A 6,000-nucleotide genomic window follows, 5' to 3' on the forward strand; every position below is an offset into this window, starting at 1 on the left:
AGCAATTAACAAGGAAAATTATTTGAGGCATATATATATCTTACACTTTTCAATAACCAGCATTCACAGTTAATAAGTAGTTTTAGCTAAGTAAGGCAAAATAAAGTTTGTAAGTTAAACTCATTAGTTTCTTTAAAAATATTTAATATTCAAGAAAGAGAAAAATGATTTGAATTTCATTTATCATCACTGTTGCTGCTCTCACTGTTCCTATTATTCTAACAGTTTGCTCACTGACTTCAGTCACTTAACAGTTCACTTTACAAATCACAGGTATCATATCCAATGGTTATAATCTAATATTTCCCACCCCTCTCCTAAATTGTCAGATGTAGTCCCAGTCTCTTCAGCCCTTTCTCTTTTTAAGCAGATACTTTCTCAAAGAATTTCATTTCTGCCACACATGCATTCTCATCTCAATCTAGGGAGCACTTCAGAGGCACTTGAGAGATTCTGATTAATTGGTCTGGAGCTCCCCAGTGGATTCTCGGTTCTCGGTTTCTCTCTGTCTCTGTCGTTCTCTCTCTCTCTCTCTCTCTCTCTCTCTCTCTCTCTCTCTCTCACACACACACACACACACACACACACACACACACACACACGACAGGCACCATAGATTTCAGAAATCTTAAAAAAAAAGAATACTCTTCACCTCAAAGAGCTCACAGATTTCAGGTGAAGATGCAAATTTCTGAACATGGAATCTTAATGAAGATACACTACCTCCAGGCAAAACTTAGATATCTAAGTCACTAAATTGGGCAGATAGGAAAGTTTTGTGACTTTAAGCTACACAAACACACAAAAATCATCAAGTATGTCAAACACAACCCAAACAATCCAACTGTGAACAAAATTTACTAGAATCATGAGACAACTATTGCAATCTTCACTTCCATTTCACAAAATGTGGCATTCAGAAAAAGTGACTTTCCCGAGATGACACAAGACCACACGTACTCAAAGTTCTTCAATTTTTCATCTTAGATTCTTTTTACCAAGTCTTACAATTTTCAGACCACTCAAGCCAGCAGTTTTAGATTCTAAAAAACAAAGCATTAAATACACGATTCTGCTCAGCTCACACTGTTCTATATTTTGATCCAATTTACATGAAGATTATCAATCACATACTTAATCTACTCCAAAAATTTTGCTAGTCGCTCCCTTGCGTGAATCCTGCCAGGGAATTTAACACACAGCACCCGAGAAAACGCAGCTCTCATCTTGCGGTGGTTCTGAACTACCAATAACTAACGTCGAAATCATTCCGTTCATTTTACTGATAAACCGGAGTCTCTTCCAACAGCTCCAGCTTCGGGTTTACTGTAAGGTCGAGGCCAGGGCAGAGATGAGGTTCAGAAGGAGGGAACTTGAAACTACTGCTGCCACCTGCATCCAGGGAGCCAGCTCTGCCCTGTTGGCACAAGGCCTGATAAGCAGCGTTTGAAAGACCAACCAGTTCTGAGAGAAAAAACTTCTCTGAAAAGCAACTTTGCCTCAGCATTCTCCACCTCCCTCCAAGGCCAAACCCTGCCTATAAAAGCTCGCCCTTTTCGTAGATACCTAGGAGTGGAATTGCTGGATCATGGAAGCTCTATCTTTAGTGGGTTGAGGAATCTCCACACAGCTCTCCATAGTGGTTGGACCAGTTTGCACTCCCACCAGCAGTGCAGGAGAGTTTTTTTTCTCTCTACATCCTCGCCAACATTTGTTGTTGCTAGTTTTTTTGATATGTGCCATTCTCACTGGTGTAAGATGGTATCTCATGGTAGTTTTGATTTGCATTTCCCTGATTACAAGTGATGTTGAACATTTTTTCATATGCCTGTGGGCCATTTGCATCACCCAAGGACACAGAAACATTAATTCCAAAGGGCACCTGCCCCCCTATGTTTATAGCAGCACTATTTACAATAACTAAGCTTTGGAAACAACCCAAATGCCCCAAAATAGATGACTGGATCAAGAAGATGTGGTACATATACACAATGGAATATTACTCAGCAATCAAAAAAGATAAACTCATGCAATTTGCAGCAACATGGTCATGGAGCTGGAAGGGATCATGTTCAGCGAAATAAGCCAGAAAGAAAAAGAAAAATACCGGATGGTCTCACTCATAGCGGGAATCTGAAAAACCTAAATAAGGGACCAGGAAAAAGAATAACTAAGAGAGAAAAAAATCAAAATCAACAAACAACTATAAACGAGAGACACACTAGGGAGGAGGGAGCCGGGAAAGGAGGGGTTGGGGTCAAAATAAGCGGGGTGCAATGGTAAGGGGCTTTATAAAAGTAAAAATAAATAAATAAATAAATAAAATCTCGCGCTCTCCCGCAACGGGGTTCGCCTGTGAGCGCAGGAAATTTCTTGCCTGTGAGAAACTCCGCCTGGCTCTCCTTTCCTTACAGCGCCAACCCTTTCATTCACCTGCAAATCGCCCAACGACGCAGCGGCGCCAACGGCAGCCTCTATTCAACATGGACACCAAGACTCCCGCCCCCAGAGGAACGTTACGCCGAATTCTCGCGAGTTTCTGGAAGTACCTGTAACCGACATCCCGGACTCAAAAAAAAAAAAAAAAAAAAAACCCAAACGAAGATGCGCAACGCCGCGAATAGCGACGGGGCGTCACCCGCAGGGTGGCTGGTTTGATTTGGTTCGGTTCGGTTCGGCCCGGCCCGGCCCGGCCCCGGGAACAATGTGCATCCCCCGCGAGCTCCCGGCTCCGATGACCGCGAAGCCGCTCGGGAAGCCGCTCGCTCACTTCCGACCCCAACTGGCTCTCGCGCGCCTAACCCTCCCGCCGCCACGCCCCCCTCCGCTGCCCACCAGGGCCGGCCGCCGCCGCTTTGGGCCTCAACTCCCAGCCGCTAGTTCAGCAGGAATGAGGGGGGCCGGCTTACTCCGCGCGCCAGGATACTTGCCCGGTCGGAGCACCCCGCGGCCGGCGCAGCACCCCCGCGCAGCCCCCGGCCCGTCCCGGCGCCCGCACTTCCGTCTGGAGCGCTGGGCGGGGCGAGCGTGCGTCTGTGGGCGGAAGGGGTGGGGCTGGGAGGAATTTACCGCCGGTGATTGGCTCGGGCGCCAGGGGGTGGGGCCTGCGGGCATGTCTCCAGAGAAGTCCGTGCGAAAATCGGCCGCCAGGCGGCGGGACCTGGACCACCTTCAGAGTCTTGCCTTTTTAGGCCGTAAAATATGAGGTGGGCTGTGGCTTTTGGGGTGGGAAGTCCTGTGGAAGAGCTTGGAACTCATTTGCCTTGGTGCCCAATGCATCCACGTGGAGAGGGAACGACATAATTCCTGCATTTACTGGTTCAAGCCTGGCTGCCTACAACAGTAATTTACAGTACTAATGAATTTAATGTAAAAAACCCACTTTACTGAAGAGTTCTGAAAATTCAAAAACTGTGTAAACAGAACACACTGTAGTGTCTAATTGCAGTTCTGTACCTTTAAACAGCTTTGGTTGTTGGTTATAAAATTAAAAACATGTTGAGGTGAATGAAATTCATTGAACATAAAAATAAAATATATTGAAGTGACAAATGCAACCCCACATCTGTTCAGTTTCTAAACACTTTTCATCACCCCCATAAAGCAGTTGTTCTTCATTCTGTGCTCTCCCAGAACAGGCAGATACCAATTGCTTTCTGATTTATAGATTTACCTAATCTGTATATTTCATATAAGTGAAAAGTGACCTTTTGAGAAATGTTTTCCAGATTCATCCTGCTTGTAGCAAATGTCAGTACTTAATTTCTTCTTGTGGCTAATATTCTGTTCCAGTGCATGACTATGCTACAATTTGATCCAATCAAACATAAACATACATTTGGGCTTTTTACACTTTTGAGCTATTGTGAATTATGCTACCATGAATATTGTGAGGCTTTATTTGAGTCCCTATTTTCAAGGGTTTTTTTTTTTTTTTTTGGGTATAATCTGTTAAACAACGAAGGTGATAGTAGCTCAAGTAGTAAAAATAGATTTCCATTACAATAAAAAAAAGAGATCTTGTATTGAACTAGGCTCAATTCCAAAGACAGCATGAACATTTGGATATTTACAGGGTATAAGCAGGATGAGGATCAGTGGACAAAATTTCCTTAGAAGAAATACCAGAAACAAGGAAAAAGGGAATTTGGGCGGTTTCAAGCTAATCTGACTTGACAGGATTCCCACTAAAGGCACCAAGAACACAGGGGATGAATAATTTGATCAGAGTTTGAGTGTAGTTAGATACACATGTGGAGCCATTGCTCTAACTTAGATTCTTGTTATAACTGTTTGATTCAGGTATTCAGATTGCATAGGGCAGAAGTTAATGAGGAAACTTGGAGGACTTAGAGGAGCCTGACAAATGTATAGGTAAGGAGAAAGTCTTTGTTAATATCTGGGAATGGAATTGCTGGGTTCCATGGTAATTCTTTTCTTAAACATAAGATGAATTGATAAGCTATTTTCCACAGTGGCTAAGACAGTTGCAAACCATTTGTAAAGTAAATCACCAATGTTTGCTTTTTTTTTTCATAGTCATTCTGTTAGGTCTGAAATGATAGTTTCTCCTCATGTTTTGAGTTGCATTTCACAAATGGCTAGCGATAAGTATCTTCTCATGTCCTCTTGCCCATTTGTATAGCTCTTTTTTTTTTTTTTTGAGAATTGCATTTTAATCCTTAATTCATTTTTTACTTGGATTGTTTGTCTTTGTTTTAAATTATGAGCACTTTAAATATTCTGTATACTAAATCCTTACCAGATATATGATTTGCATTTGTTTATCCCTGTTGTTTTTTCACTTCTTGGTAATTTTCTTTGCTCTTTGATGCACAAACTTTAAAAATTTTGATAAAGTCTAATTTATCAATTTCTTCTCTTGTGGTTTGTGTTTTATAGTCATGCTTAAGAATCTATTGCAGAATCCAAGGTCAAAATGTTGTGCCCTGATGTTTTCTTCTAAAAGCTTTGTGGTTTTAGTTCTTCTACTTAAGTCATTCATCAATTTTGAATTAGTTTTTGTGTAGAGTATGACGTAGGGTTTTCATTTCATTCTTTTGCGCGTTGCTCCAGAGCTACTGATTGAAGAAACTATTCTTATCCCCTGATCTGACATCCTTGTCAAAAACAAATTGGCTGCAGACATGGATTTGTTTTGGGATTATTAATTCTTTGCATTGGTCTGTATGTCTACTCTATTCCAGTACCACATGGTTTGATTATTGTAGCTTTGTAATAAGTTTTGAGATTAGAACATGTAAATTCTCTAGTTTCATTTTTTCAAATATTGTTTTGCTATTCTGCTTCCCTTGTAATTTTATGTGAATTTGAAAACCAGCTTTTCCATTTCCTTAGATGGTTTTGGGATCTTTATGGAATTGCACTCAATCAGCAGATCACTTTGATAAATATTGGTACCTTCAGATATTGTCTTGTAATCCATGACACAATATATTTCTGTTTATCTATACTTTCAAAAATTTCTTTCAGCAGTGTGTTTATATCTTTTACCACCATAGTTAAATTTATCACTGGATATTCGTTTATTTGAGTGCTATCTTAGACCGCCCAGGCTACTATAACAAAGTACAACAGATCGAGTATCTTGAACAAACAGAAATTTATTTCTCTAAGGTTCTGGGGCTGGTAAGTCCAAAATGCTTGTTATTTTGTTTCTGGTGAGAGTTGTCTTCCTGACTTACGCATAACAGCCTTCTCATCGTTTTCACAGATGGGAGGAGAAAGGGAGAGAGAGGGCAGTGAAGTGAGCAAGCTCTGGTGGCTCTTCTCATAAGGACATTAATTCTATATAGTCAGGATCTCACTTTTAACTCCATCTTGTAGACCTTGTCTCCAAAAATAGGCATATTGGGGGTCATGGCTTCAACATATGAATTTTTAGGGCACAGTTTTACTCATAGACATTTCTGCTTAATTTCCTTTTTAAATTATTGCTTGCTGGCATATAAAAGCACAACTGATTTTTCATTGTTGATC

The 6,000-nt window shown here is 41.1% G+C and overlaps 1 protein-coding gene across 8 annotated transcripts in view; it reads right to left on the bottom strand.

Annotated features, from left to right (window-relative positions):
- The window catches only part of SUPT20H (SPT20 homolog, SAGA complex component), a 34,873-nt gene extending 31,998 nt beyond the window's left edge, over positions 1–2,875 (bottom strand). For 3 of the 8 annotated variants that reach the window (XM_037527205.2, XM_037527207.2, XM_037527206.2), the window contains exon 1: positions 2,434–2,535. The gene's annotated coding sequence lies outside the window, so the exon portion shown is untranslated. The other 5 variants (XM_054701704.1, XM_037527203.2, XM_054701703.1 and 2 more) reach the window with 4 other exon arrangements.
- Between the last annotated feature and the right edge of the window lie 3,125 nt (positions 2,876–6,000).

This window comes from Talpa occidentalis, unplaced genomic scaffold (assembly GCF_014898055.3).
Source record: "Talpa occidentalis isolate TD23 unplaced genomic scaffold, MPIMG_talOcc4v2.1 talOcc4.5, whole genome shotgun sequence".
Classification (NCBI taxonomy): Eukaryota; Metazoa; Chordata; class Mammalia; order Eulipotyphla; family Talpidae; genus Talpa; species Talpa occidentalis.